The 15,534-nt window shown below is 41.7% G+C and overlaps 1 long non-coding RNA gene across 1 annotated transcript; it reads right to left on the bottom strand.

Annotated features, from left to right (window-relative positions):
- Positions 1-8,789: 8,789 nt before the first annotated feature.
- Positions 8,790-14,218, bottom strand: LOC139180193 (uncharacterized). The gene is made up of 3 exons (XR_011564503.1): positions 13,119-14,218; positions 9,426-9,542; positions 8,790-9,011 (listed from the first exon to the last, which is right to left on the bottom strand). It is a non-coding gene; the product is annotated as an uncharacterized lncRNA (long non-coding RNA).
- Between the last annotated feature and the right edge of the window lie 1,316 nt (positions 14,219-15,534).

The following is a 15,534-nucleotide window of genomic DNA, read 5'->3' as shown; positions in this document are numbered from 1 at the left end:
AGTCTTAAAAAGAAGAGAAGTTTTCAAACACGAGGAAACACTCTCATTGCCAAGTCTGTGGCGAGCCTTGGAAACATAGAGGGCAACATAACAGGGAGGAAAACTAAATAAATAATTAAAACCCACAGATTACGAGCCCAACGGTAAGTCCCCCAGCGGAGAAGCAGCGCAGACGGCCTGCACCCGCCACTAGCAAGAGGGGGCTGGGCACGGAGGCATGGGCTGCATTCAGGATCTGGCCTGAATGCTCCAAGCACAATCTGAGTGAACTAACTTGGGCTAGCAAACCAAACTGTGGGATAACTACCACTCGAAAAGCCAGCCCTAACCTAATACACCACCAGGCCCATGCACAGAACAAAGGACTGAACAGAGATAGCCCACTGAAGACCACCCCTTTCCGGTGACAGGCAGCCAGAGTCGGAAGTGGGCAATCACAGCCCCAGAGAGACATTATCTACAAAACTGTAAGCAGGCTTCTTTGCTAACTCAGACTTCTTGACGTTCTGGACGGTCAACATCCACCTGAGAAGGTTTGCCAGTTATACACCCAGAAAACTGAGTGGCAGGCATTGGGGAGGTGATAAGTCACAGTGACTGCGCTCGCCAAACACTTCATCACCTCAGCTGCTCAGACCTGGGAAGGGCATAAAACGCAGGCCCAACCGAGTCTGTGCCTCTGAGGACTACCCAAGTGCCTGAACCTGAGCAGCTTAGACCTAGGAGGTGCATGCACCCCAAGGCCGGCCTTGGACGGTTCCCGGTGGAGCAACCTAGAGCCTGAGCAGTGTGGGCACAGGAGGTACCTGTGCCGTGAGCGGGGGCAGGCCCAGTGTGGCTGAGGCACTGTGAGCACACGCCAGTGTTATTTGTTTCCAGCATCCCTCCCTCCCCCACAGCATGACTGAATAAGTGGGCCTAAAAAAAGTGTCCACCACCGCCCCCTTTGTGTCAGGGGTGGAAATCAGACAATGAAGAGACCAGCAAACAGAAGAAGCTAAAACAGAGGGAACCACCTTGGAAGTGACAGGTGCAATAGATTAAAACCCTGTCGTTAGTACCGAATATATAGGAGGGGGGCCTATAGATCTTGAGAAATATAAGCCAGACCAAGGAACTATCCAAAAATGAACTGACCCCACAATACCCACAACAACACCAGAGAAAGTCCTAGATATATTTTTACTATTTTTACGATCATTTTTTTTTAAATTTTTAAGTCCTCTATTACTCCTTTAATTTTCACTGTTATAACCTACTATTACTTTGCAAAAAAAAAAAAAAAAAAAGACCATATTTTTTAAAAGCAAACTTCATGTGTGTGTGTGTGTATATATATATATACACACAAATATATAATATATATATTATACTTTTTTTGACTCTGCTTTTTTTTTCCTCTCTTTTTTTCTTCTTTACTTTAATATTGTATTTTTGAAATTCCAAACTCTACTCTAGATGTTTAATCTTTGCTTTTTGGTATTTGTTGTCAATTTTGTACCTTTAAGAACCCAATCTTCAGTACCCATTTTTACTTGGGAACAAGATTACTGGCTTGACTACTCTCTCCCCACTTTGGACTCTCCTTTTTCTTCACCAGGTCACCTGTGTCTCCTCCCTATCCCCCCTCTTCTCTACCCAACTCTGTGAATTTCTGTGTGTTCCAGATGGTGGAGAACACTTAGGGAACTGATTACTGGCTGCATCTGTCTCTCTCCTTTTGATTCCCCCCTTTTATCCTCCTGGCCACCTCTGTCTCCTTCCTCCCTGTTCTCTTCTCTGTATAACTCTGTGAACATCTCTGAGCAGTCCAGTTGTAGAGTGCACATAAGGAAGTGATTACTGGCTAGCTTGCTGTCTCCTCTATTGATTCCACCTCATCTCATTTGGGTCACCTCTAACACCCTCCTCCCTCTTCTCTTCTCCATGTAAATCTGTGAACCTCTCTGGGTGTCCCTCACTGTGAAGAAACTTTTCATCTTTAACCTAGATGTTTTATCAACGGTGCTGTATAGAAGGAGAAGTCTTGAGACTACTGTAAACATAAGACTGAAAACCAGAAGCAGGAGTCTTAAGTCCAAACCCTGAGACACCAGAGAACTCCTGACTCCAGGGAACATTAATTGACAGGAGCTCATCAAAATGCCTCCATACCTATACTGAAACCAAGCACCACCCAAGGGCCAACAAGTTCCAGAGCAAGACATACCATGCAAATTCTCAAGCAACACAGGAACACAGCCCTGAGCTTCAATATAGAGGCTGTCCAAAGTTACTCCCAAACCACTGACATCTCATAACTCATTACTGGACACTTCATTGCACTCCAGAGAGAAGAAATCCAGCTCCACCACCAGAACACCGACACAAGCTTCCCTAACCAAGAAACCTTGACAAGCCACCTGTAAACCCCACCCACAGTGAGGAAACTCCACAATAAAGAGAACTCCACAAACTGCCAGAATACAGAAAGAACACCGCAAACTCAGCAATTTAAACAAGATGAAGAGACAGAGGAATACCCAGCAGGTAAAGGAACAGGATAAATGCCCACCAAACCAAACAAAAAAGGAAGAGATAGGGAATCTACCTGAAAAGAATTCCAGATAAGGATAGTGAAAATGATCCAAAATCTTGAAATCAAAATGGAATCACAGATAAATAGCCTGGAGACAAGGATTGAGAAGATGCAAGAAAGGTTTGACAAGGACCTAGAAGAAATAAAAAAGAGTCAATATATAATGAATAATGCAATAAATGAGATAAAAAACACTCTTGAGCCAACAAATAGTAGAATAACTGAGGCAGAAGATAGGATTAGTGAATTAGAAGATAGAATGATAGAAATAAATGAATCAGAGAGGAAAAAAGAAAAACGAATTAAAGGAAATGAGGACAATCTCAGAGATGTCCAGGACAGTGTTAAACACCCCAACATTCGAATCATAGGAGTCCCAGAAGAAGAAGACAAAAAGAAAGACCATGAGAAAATACTTGAGGAGATAATAGTTGAAAAATTCCCTAAAAAGGGGAAGGAAATAATCACCCAAGTCCAAGAAACCCAGAGAGTCCCAAACAGGATAAACCCAAGGAGAAACACCCCAAGACACATATTCATCAAATTAACAAAGATCAAACACAAAGAATAAATATTAAAAGCAGCAAGGGAAAAACAGCAAATAACACACAAGGGAATTCCCATAAGGATAACAGCTGATCTTTCAATAGAAACTCTTCAAGCCAGGAGGGAATGGCAAGACATATTGAAAGTGATGAAAGAAAATATCCTACAGCCCAGATTATTGTACCCAGCAAAGATCTCATTCAAATATGAAGGAGAAATCAAATCTTTACAGACAAGCAAAAGCTGAAGAATTCAGCACCACCAAACCAGCTCTCCAACAAATACTAAAGGATATTCTCTAGACAGGAAACACAAAAAGAGTGTAAAAATTCAAACCCAAAACAATAAAGTAAATGGCAACGGGATCATACTTATCAATAATTACCTTAAACATAAATGGGTTGAATGCCCCAACCAAAAGACAAAGACTGGCTGAATGGATACAAAAACAAGACCCCTACATATGTTGTCTACAAGAGACCCACCTCAAAATGGGGGACACATACAGACTGAAAGTGAAGGGCTGGAAAAAGATTTTCCATGCAAATAGAGACCAAAAGAAAGCAGGAGTATCAATACTCATATCAGATAAAATAGACTTTAAAACAAAGGCTGTGAAAAGAGACAAAGAAGGTCACTACATAATGATCAAAGGATCAATCCAAGAAGAAGATATAACAATTATAAATATATATGCACCCAACATAGGAGCACTGCAATATGTAAGACAAATGCTAACATGTATGAAAGGAGAAATTAACAAGAACACAATAATAGTGGGAGACTTTAATACTCCACTCACACCTATGGATAGATCAACTAAACAGAAAATTAACAAGGAAACACAAACTGTAAATGATACAATAGACCAGTTAGACCTAGTTGATATCTATAGGACATTTCATCCCAAAACAATGAATTTCACCTTTTTCTCAAGCACACACGGAACCTTCTCCAGGATAGATAACATCCTGGGCCATAAATCTAGCCTTGGTAAATTCAAAAAAATAGAAATCATTCCAAGCATCTTTTCTGACCACACTGCAGTAAGATTAGATCTCAATTCCAGGAGAAAAACTATTACAAATTCCAACATATGGAGGCTGAACAACACACTGCTGAATAACCAACAAATCACAGAAGAAATCAAAAAAGAAATCAAAATTTGCATAGAAACGAATGAAAATGAAAACACAACAATCCAAAACCTGTGGGACACTGTAAAAGCAGTTTTAAGGGGAAAGTTCATATCAATACAGGCATACCTCAAGAAACAAGAAAAAAGTCAAATAAATAACCTAACTCTACACCTAAAGCAACTAGGAAAGGAAGAAATGAAGAACCCTAGTGTTAGCAGAAGGAAAGAAATCTTAAAAATTATGGCAGAAATAAATGCAAAAGAAACAAAAGAGACCATAGCAAAAATCAACAAAGCCGAAAGCTGGTTCTTTGAAGGATAAATAAAATTGACAAATCATTAGCCAGACTCATCAAGAAACAAGGGAGAAAAGTCAAATCAATAAAATTAGAAATGAAAATGGAGAGATCACAACAGACAACACAGAAATACAAAGGATCATAAGAGACTACTATCAGCAATTATATGCCAATAAAATGGACAACGTGGAAGAAATGGACAAATTCTTGGAAAAGTACAACTTTCCAAAACTGGACCAGGAAGAAATAGAAAATCTTAACAGATCCAATCACAAGCACAAAAATTGAAACTGTAATCAGAAATCTTCCAGCAAACAAAAGCCCAGGTCCACACGGCTTCACAGCTGAATTCTACCAAAAATTTAGAGAAGAGCTAACACCTATCCTGCTCAAACTCTTCCAGAAAATTGCAGAGGAAGGTAAACTTCCACACTCATTCTATGAGGCCACAATCACCGTAATACAAAATCTGACAAAGATGCCACAAAAAAAGAAAACTACAGGCCAATATCACTGATGAACATAGATACAAAAATCCTTAACAAAATTATAGCCATCAGAATCCAACAACACATTAAAAAGATCATACACCATGACCAAGTGGGCTTTATCCAAGGGATGCAAGCATTCTTCAATATCCGCAAATCAATTCAATGTAATACACCACATTAACAAATTGAAAAATAAAAACCATATGATTATCTCAATAGATGCAGAGAAAGCCTTTGACAAAATTCAACATCCATTTATGATAAAACTCTCCAGAAAGCAGGAATAGAAGGAACATACCTCAACATAATAAAAGCTATATATGATAAACCCACAGCACACATTATCCTCAATCTTGAAAAACTGAAAGCATTTCCTCTAAAGTCAGGAACAAGACAAGGGTGCCCACTTTCACCATTCCTATTCAACATAGTTTTCGAAGTTTTGGCCACAGCAATCAGAGCAGAAAAAGAAATAAAAGGAATCCAAATTGGAAAAGAAGTAAAACTCTCACTGTTTGCAGATGACATGATCCTCTACATAGAAAACCCTAAAGACTCCACCAGAAAATTACTAGAACTAATCAATGACTATAGGAAAGTTGCAGGATATAAAACCAACACACATAAATCCCTTGCCATTCCAATACACTAATAATGAGAAAATAGAAAGATAAATTAAGGAAACAATTCCATTCACCATTGCAACGAAAAGAATAAAATACGTAGGAATATATCTACCTAAAGAAACTAAAGACCTATATATAGAAAACTATAAAACACTGGTGAAAGAAATCAAAGAGGACACTAATAGATGGAGAAATATACCATGTTCATGGATTGGAAGAATGAATATAGTGAAAATGTGTATACTACCCAAAGCAATCTATAGATTCAATGCAATCCCTATCAAGCTACCAACGGTATTCTTCACAGAGCTAGAACACATAATTTCACAATTTGTATGGAAATGCAAAAAACCTCGAATAGCGAAAGCAATCTTGATAAAGAAGAATGGAACTGGAGGAATCAACCTACCTGACTTCAGGCTCTACTACAAAGCCACAGTCATCAAGACAGTATGGTACTGGCACAAAGACAGAAGTATCGATCAATGGAACAAAATAGAAAGCCCAGAGATAAATCCACACACATATGGACACCTTATCTTTGACAAAGGAAGCAAGAATATACAATGGATTAAAGACAATCTCTTTAACAAGTGGTGCTGGGAAAACTGGTCAACCACTTGCAAAAGAATGAAACTAGAACACTTTCTAACACCATACACAAAAATAAACTCAAATTGGATTAAAGATCTAAATGTAAGACCAGAAACTATAAAACTCTTAGAGAACATAGGCAAAACACTCTCCAACATACATCACAGCAGGATCCTCTATGACCCACCTCCCAGAATATTGGAAATAAAAGCAAAAATAAACAAATGAGACCTAATTAACCTTAAAAGCTTCTGCACAACAAAGGAAACTATCAGCAAGGTGAAAAGACAGCCTTCAGAATGGGAGAAAATAATAGCAAATGAAGCAACTGACAAACAACTAATCTCAAAAATATACAAGCAACTCCTACAGCTCAATTCCAGAAAAATAAATGACCCAATCAAAATATGGGCCAAAGAACTAAATAGACATTTCTCCAAAGAAGACATACAGATGGCTAACAAACACATGAAAAGATGCTCAACATCACTCATTATCAGAGAAATGCAAATCAAAACCACTATGAGGTACCATTTCACGGCAGTCAGAATGGCTGCGATCCAAAAGTCTACAAGCAATAAATGCTGGAGAGGGTGTGGAGAAAAGGGAACTCTCTTACACTGTTGGTGGGAATGCAAAGTAGTACAGCCACTATGGAGAACAGTGTGGAGGTTCCTTAAAAAACTGGAAATAGAACTGCCCTATGATCCAGCAATCCCACTGCTAGGCATACACACTGAGGAAACCAGAAGGGAAAGAGACACGTGTACCCCAATGTTCATTGCAGCACTGTTTATAATAGCCAGGACACGGAAGCAACCTAGATGTCCATCAGCAGATGAACGGATAAGAAAGCTGTGGTACATGTACACAATGGAGTATTACTCAGCCATTAAAAAGAAATCATTTGAAAGAGTTCTAGTCAGATAGATGAAACTGGAGCCTACTATACAGAGTGAAGTAAGCCAGAAAGAAAAACAGCAATACAGTATACTAACACATATATATGGAATTTAGAAAGATGGTAACAATAACCCTGTATACGAGACAGCAAAAGAGACATTTATGTATAGAACAGTCTTTTGGACTATGTGGGAGAGGGAGAGGGTGGGATGACTTTGGAAAATGGCATTGAAACATATATAATATCATATATGAAATGAGTCGCCAGTCCAGGTTCGATGCACGATACTGGATGCTTGGGGCTGGTGCACTGGGAAGACCCTGAGGGATGGTATGGGGAGGGAGGAGGGAAGAGGGTTTAGGATGGGGAACACATGTATACCTGTGGCATATTCATTTTGATATATAGCAAAACCAATACAATATTGTAAAGTTAAAAAATAAAATTAAAAAGAAAAGGAAAAAACCTTGATGCTGGGAGGGATTGGGGGCAGGAGGAGAAGGGGATGACAGAGGACAAGATGGCTGGATGGCATCACTGACTCGATGGACATGAGTTTGGGTGCACTCTGGGAGTTGGTGATGGACAAGGAGGGCTGGCGTGCTGCGATTCATGGGGTCACAAATAGTCAGACACGACTGAGAGCCTGAACTGAACTGAACTGAAATTTCTCTTTAACTAAAACAATGAAACTTTTGATGTCTTATCCCAAATATATTCCTCATAGCAATATTTATGGGGTAGGCCGTTTTACTTGATGGGATTAAGAAATGAAGTAATTAGTTCAAAGGAGTGCAGATTGAATGCAGGGAGCACTTGAACTCAAGCCCAAGTGGGTTTGACTCTAAAGACCTTGTTTTATTAAATATTCAACATTCCCAGAAAACTAATATACTTACTGAATTACATAAATTCAACAAATACTTTAGCTCAAGTGTGATCTGTGCATCACTTGGGACATACTTATCCTACAAGGTTATGTGTTGCTCACCTGCAATCCAAGCTAAACTGGGTGTCCTGCATTTTCCCTGCAGCCCTCCTCAGGTTACAGCATGCTCCAGGCTGTGCTGTGGTGATAGCGCCTCCAGATCTTAGCATCTTCAAAGAGCCAAAGTTAATTCTTGCTCAAATGATGCCAACCCGGTAAGGCCCGGGAGCTCTGATCAGAACTGCGACCCCGAGGAGCAGCCACCACCGTGGGTGCTGCTGGCCCTGTGTCCGAGCAAAGCACTCTCAGGACTCTCGTGATGGTGATTAAGGGCCCCAGCCCTGAAGGGAAACATCAGTTGTGCTCAGAATTCCTTAACCAAGCAGGTCCAGTTGTTTAGACACTCGGTTGTGGTCCACTCTTTGCGACCCCGTGGACTGTCGCCCACCAGGCTCCTCTGTCCATGGGATTCTCCAGGCAAGGATACTGGAGTGGGTTTCCATTCTCTTCTCTAGGGGATCTTCCCGACCCAGGGATCAAAAGTGCATCTCCTGCATTGGCAGGTGGGCTGTTTGTCACTAGGGCCACCTGGGAAGGCCCTTATCTGGTATCCTTTGGTGCTTTGCACTCAAGAATACATTGATGAATTACCTGCATTAAGAAATACTCTAGCCCATAAAGCCTCACCTGATTGTGGTCTATGCAAAAGCTTGCTTAGGATGGATCAATTCTCTCTGTAAATGGTAGCAAAAAAAGAGAAAATGTTGAGAGTGAAAAAAGATCATTTTAATTTCCAAAATTCTTTCCCATTTTTCAATTGTAAAAGGTATATGTGTGTTGGGTTGTTGTTGTTCAGTCAATCAGTCATGTCCAACTCTTTGCGACCCATGGATTGAGGCTGTTTATTCTGAAAGGAGAAATGGACAGATGCAGAGACATGAAATAAAGGTGAAAAAAAGAAATCAATAATTTTCTAACAGAATTCACTGTTTAATGATTTTCCTCCAAAAAATGCACCAAACCTCAGAGCCATAAGCAGAAGTGAGAATCAATTTGGAAACCCTAACATCCTGCAAACCACTTCCTTTACGACAGGCAAACGCTTGGACTATGTGTCCATAGAAGAAACATCCTCAAATTAGGCCCAGGCCCAGATGAACATCTCTGGTAGGAATACAAACACTTTCTTTCCAGCTGAAGTTTTCAAACTCTCTCCCAGATTGCCTGCCCTGATTCAGGTGTGCCACCAGACATTGGTTCTACTTGGAATTCCGAAACTCCTTTCCCATCATGAAGCTACTGTACCTTCTCTTCCTCTTACCTGTGTGTCTCATCCAGACAACATCGGGTAAGTGGCAGATGCAACTGGTCGGGTGATATGGAGGATGACCTTGGAGCCTAGAGTAGGGAAGGTCAAGTTGATTCACCTGAAGACAGCCTTCAGAATGGAAGAAAAAAATAGCATAATGAAGCAATTGACAAACAACTAATCTTAAAAATATACAAGCAAAGCCTGCTGCTCAATTCCAGAAAAATAAACGACCCAATAAAAAAATGGGCCAAAGAACTAAATAGATATTTCTCCAAAGAAGACATACAGATGGCTAACAAACACATGAAAAGATGTTCAACATCACTCATTATCAGTTCAGTTCAGTTCATTTCAGTTGCTCAGTTGTGTCTGACTCTTTGCGGCCCCATGAATCACAGTATGCCAGGCCTCCCTGTCCATCACCAACTCCCAGAGTTAACTAAGACTCTCGTCCATCGAGTCAGTGATGCCATCCAGCCATCTCATCCTCTGTCGTCCCCTTCTCCTCCTGCCCCCAATCCCTCCCAGCATCAGAGTCTTTTCCAACTCTTCGCATGAGGTGGCCAAAGTACTGGAGTTTCAGCTTTAGCATCATTCCTTTGAAAGAAATCCCAGGGTTGCTCTCCTGCAGAATGAACTGGTTGGATCCTCTTGCAGTCCAAGGGACTCTTAAGAGTCTTCTCCAACACCACAGTTCAAAAGCATGAATTCTTTGGTGCTCAACTTTCTTCAGTCTAACTCTCACGTCCATACACGACCACAGGAAAAACCATAGCCTTGACTAGACGGACGTTTGTTGGCAAAGTAATGTCTCTGCTTTTGAATATGCTATTTAGGTTGGTCATAACTTTCCTTCCAAGGAGTAAGCATCTTTTAATTTCATGGCTGCAGTCACCATCTGCAGTGATTTGGAAGCCCCCCAAAAATAAAGTATGGCACTGTTTCCACTATTTCCCCATCTATTTGACATGAAGTGATGGGACCAGATGCCATGATCTTCGTTTTCTGAAAGTTGAGTTTTAAGCCAACTTTTTCACTGTCCTCTCTCACTTTTCTCAAGAGGCTTTTTAGTTCCTCTTCACTTTCTTCCATAAGGCTGGTGTCATCTGCATATCTGAGGTTAATGATATTTCTCCTGGCAATCTTGATTCCAGCTTGTGCTTCTTCCAGCCCAGCATTTCTCATGATGTACTTACTCTGCATATAAGTTAAATAAGCAGGGTGACAATACACAGCCTTGATGTACTCCTTTTCCTATTTGGAACCAGTCTATTGTTCCATGTCTGGTTCTAACTGTTGCTTCCTGACCTGCATACAAATTTCTCAAGAGGCAGGTCAGGTGGTCTGGTATTCCCATCTCTTTCAGAATTTTCCGCAGTTTATTGTGATCCACATAGTCAAAGGCTTTGGCATAGTCAATAAAGCAGAAATAGATGTTTTTCTGGAACTCTCTTGCTTTTGCAATGATCCAGCAGATGTTGGCAATTTGGTCTCTGGTTCCTCTGCTTTTTCTAAAACGAGCTTGAACAACTGGAAGTTCATGGGTCATGTATTGCTGAAGCCTGGCTTGGAGAATTTTGAGCATTACTTTACTAGCGTGTGAGATGAGTGCAATTGTGCATTAGTTTAAGCATTCATTGGCATTGCCTTTCTTTGGGATTGGAATGAAAACTGATCTTTTCCAGTCCTGTGGCCACTGCTGAGTTTTCCAAATTTGCTGGCATATTGAGTGCAGCACTTTCACAGCATCATCTTTCAGGATTTGAAATAGCTCCACTGGAATTCCATCATCTCCACTACCTTTGTTCATAGTGATGCTTTCAAAGGTCCACTTGACTTCACTTTCCAGGATGTCTGGCTCTACGTGAGTGATCACACCATCAGTGGCCGAGAGGAGCTACCCCACATCCAAGGAGTGGTGGCTGCACGGGTGCAGGAGGGCTGAGAGGAGCTACTCCACCTTCAAAGTCAGGAGGAGCAGCCATGATGAGATAGCCATCGTACAAGGTAAGGAGTAGCGGCTGCTATATCTGGAGCAGCCATGAAGACGTACCCCACGTCCAAGGTAAGAGAAACCCAAGGAAGATGGTAGGTGTTGCAAAAGGGCATCATAGGCAGCCACACGGAAACCACAATCACAGAAAACTAGCCAATCTGGTCATACGGACCACAGCCTTGTCTAACTCAATGAAACTAAGCCATGCCTTGTGGGGCTGCCTAAGATGGGAGGGTCATGTTGGAGAGGTCTGACAGAATGTGGTCCACTGGAGAAGGGAATGGCAAACCACTTCAGTATTCTTGCCTTGAGAACCCTGTTAACCGTATGAAAAGGCAGAATGATAGGATACTGAAAGTGGAACTCCCCCGGTCAGTAGGTGCCCAATATGCTACTGGAGATCCATGGAGAAATAACTCCAGAAAGAATGAAGGGATGGAGCCAAAGCAAAACAATACACAGTTGTGCATGTTACCAGTGATAGAAGCAAGGTCTGATGCTGTAAAGACCAATATTGCATAGGAACTTGAATGTCAGGTCCATGAATCAAGGCAAATAGGAAGTGGTCCAACAGGAGATGGCAAGAGTGAACATTGACATTCTAGGAATCAGCAAACTAAAATGGACTGGAATGGGTGAATTTAACTCAGATGACCATTATATCTACTACTGTTGGCAGGAATCCCTTAGAAGAAATGGAGTAGTCGTCATGGTCAACAAAAGAGTCTGAAATGCAGTACTTGGATGCAATATCAAAAACAACAGCATGATCTCTGTTCGTTTCCAAGGCAAACCATTCAATATTATGATAATCCAAGCCTATGCCCCAACTAGTAAGGTTAAGGAAGGTGAAGTTGAATGGTTCTATGAAGACCTACAAGACCTTTTAGAACTAACACCCAAAAAACATGTCCTTTTAACTATAGGGAAAATTTTGCCAAGAGAACGCACTAGTCATAGCAGACACCCTCTTCCAACAACACAAGAGAAGACTCTACACATGGACATCACCAGATGGTCAACACCGAAATCAGACTGATTCTATTCTTTGCAGCCAAAGATGGAGACACTCTTTACAGTCAGCAAAAACAAGACCGGGAACTGACTGTGGCTCAGATCATGAACTCCTTCTTGCCAAATTCAGACTTAAAGTAAAGAAAGTGGGGAAAACCACTAGACCATTCATGTATAACCTCAATCAAATCCCTTATGATTATACAGTGGAAGGGAGAAATAGATTTCAGGGATTAGATCTGATAGGCAGAGTGCCTGAGGAACTATGGACGGAGGTTCATGACATTGTACAGGAAACAGGGATCAAGGCCATCCCCATGGAAAAGAAATGCAAAAAAATGACTGTCAGAGGAGGCCTTCCAAATAGCTGTGAAAAGAAGAGAAGCCAAAAGCAAAGGAGAAAAGGAAAGATATAAGCATCTGAATGCAGAGTTCCAAAGAATAGCAAGGAGAGATAAGAAAGCTTTCCTCAGCAATCAATGCAAAGAAAGAGAGGAAAACAACAGAATGGGAAAGACTAGACATCTCTTCAAGAAAATCACCCTACAAAAATCATGAACTGTAAACGTTAAAGTATCCATACCCCATCACCTAGACCACATCGGTACCTCTTTTGTCTACTGTCCCATTTCTCTGATGGACACACACCATCAAATTTAAATCAGCCTGAATCCGAGCCGCATACCACTTACCTGTCAGTAAAGGCTCAGAATGTCGGTGCTGGACACTCTGTGCACCTTTGAAGGTGGTTGAGGAGGGTCAGAGGGGTCATTTCCCTTTCCTGCTGCCTTTGAGTCTGCTCCCACATCACCTGACCTTGACGAGGTTGTATTAATCCAATCAAGGTTAAGTATCACCTTTGATCAAACAACATCTTGCAGACACTTTCTGAAAAGAGAAAAACCTTATAAATTAACTCATATATGGAACGCTAAATGCAAAGAAAAAGAGGGAATAAGTACAAAAAATTATTAAGAGACAGGAAATGACACAAGAACAAACACACATTCACAGAACAGAGCAGCAGGTTACCGAGGGTGGCAGTAAAAGAGACCCACAGAACAGTAAAAGAAAAACCCAGTTTTTGGTGGTGGTCAGTTTTATGGCATGCCAGAGTTGAAATCTATTTTTATAGAAATAAAACATGTACTATTGTAACCCAAAGATACCCTAGAAAAATAAGTACTTAAAAATTACATTATCCATGCCTCAGTGCATCCCTTGTGACTCAGCGGGTAAAGAATCTGCCTGCAAAGAGGGAGATCCCTGATTTGGGATGATCCCCTGGAGAAGGGAAAGGGCTCCCACTCCAATATTCTGGCCTGGAGAATTCCACAGACTATAAAGTCCATGGGATCGCAAAGAGTTGGACACAACTGAGCAACTTGCACTCACTTCACTGAGAGACAAGGGGGTGGTGACCCTCAGCCTGAGCAAGGGTAGATAAGTGCCTGATTGGTCAGGGAGTTCTTGAACCACTTGTGCTGCCCTCTGCTGGCCCTTCTTGGTCCAGGAACAACAGTCCCTGACACTTGCCTGTAGCCCCCTGCTGAGATACTCAGAAACCTGCTGTCTGGACTCCCAGGGTTCTAGAGGAAGAGCTGGCGCAAGGCACCTGAGAATGAGGGCTGAGCTGATTCTGGGGCTTCCTGTGGCTGTAGGCACTCCACAGGCTGACCACATTCTCCAGACAGGGGACTGACAAGGGGGCACTGTTAATGTGCATAAGTGGCCCCGGGGATATGGGAGGCCCTGATTCTGTGTTTTTCATACAGTCCTCCCATGCTCCTCTTTCCCCTCCATTACAAGATCTATCTTGAGTCAAATTAGTATTAAGATGATCCTCAAGGCTTAGAGATAAAAACCACACACAAAATGTTTTCTATGGTAAAACTATTAAAATTCAAACTTTTTCACCGGTAAATTTTATAAAATTTGTGGGAGACAGTATATCAATCCTACCAAAATTATCATTCAAAAGCAAGGTGGCAACTGATTCCAACTAGTTTTTCATAGCAGGATGACATAATAGGGCTTCCCTAGTGGCTCAGTCTGTAAAGAATTTGCCTGCAGTGCAGGAGGCCTGGGTTCAATCCCTGGGTTGGGAAGATCCCCTGGAGAAGGGCATGACAACCCACGCCAGGATGCTTGCCTGGAGAATCCCCATGGACAGAGGAGCTTGGTGGACTGCAGTCCATGGGGTCCAAAAGAGTTACGCATGACTGAGCCACTAAGCGTAGCATTCCAGGATAGCAAAGTCAAATGATACATAATAACAAAATAAAAAATTTCTGATGCACATAAATACAAAAGATCTTAAAAAATATTAGCATATTACATTCAACAGTATTTAATTATATATACATATGAAATGGATCTTGACCTATTGCTGATTTGATTTAGGGCAGAAGGAAGGCCCTGCAGGGGCTGGGTGCAGGGCATGCCTGACCAGGATGTTGAATGTGACCAAATGATCTTTCTACATCTCTTGAGAGGACTGTAAAAATTTTTTTTGTTTATACTGAAAACACAGAAAGACAATTTTTAAAACAAAGCTTTGTAGTAACATTTAATGACACTTGATAAGCACAGCCACGGGAATTTTCCCCACTGTGATTTATAGTGCAAGACTCCACAGAGTCCACTAGACATCTCTCAGGACAGGGCGTGGCTGACCTTCTGTGGAGCAGAGTCAGGCCCTTTAGGCAGGTTCCAAATGTTCAGATACAGGTACTACCATCCAACACAGACACTACCATCATCAACTACCGATAGTACCATCACTTCTTATCTACACAATGGTTGAAAGTCACTCCTAGAATTTGCCTCAACTACTGATAATAGATTTAGGTTGACAGCTTGACATTTGGTTGGGTAAGTGCCATGGGACAGACTCAGATTCCATGAGGAGACAGTGCAGTGTGTGCAGCTGTGTGTCCCCAGGGTGGTCCGGTCCCACTGCTGTTTCACCCACCAGGGTGGGGTGTCCTGCTTCACTGGAAACAGTCGCTCCCTCTAACACCCAGCCCACCCGTCAAGGTCACAGTCATGACAGGGCACCTCCTGAGACTGGAGGACAAGGTTTAGTTGCCACTGGTGTCTTCGTCC

This window comes from Bos indicus, chromosome 27, assembly GCF_029378745.1.
Source record: "Bos indicus isolate NIAB-ARS_2022 breed Sahiwal x Tharparkar chromosome 27, NIAB-ARS_B.indTharparkar_mat_pri_1.0, whole genome shotgun sequence".
NCBI classification, from domain to species: domain Eukaryota; kingdom Metazoa; phylum Chordata; class Mammalia; order Artiodactyla; family Bovidae; genus Bos; species Bos indicus.
The sequence above is the reverse complement of the archived record's forward strand: the minus strand, read 5'-3'. Positions and strand labels throughout refer to the sequence as shown.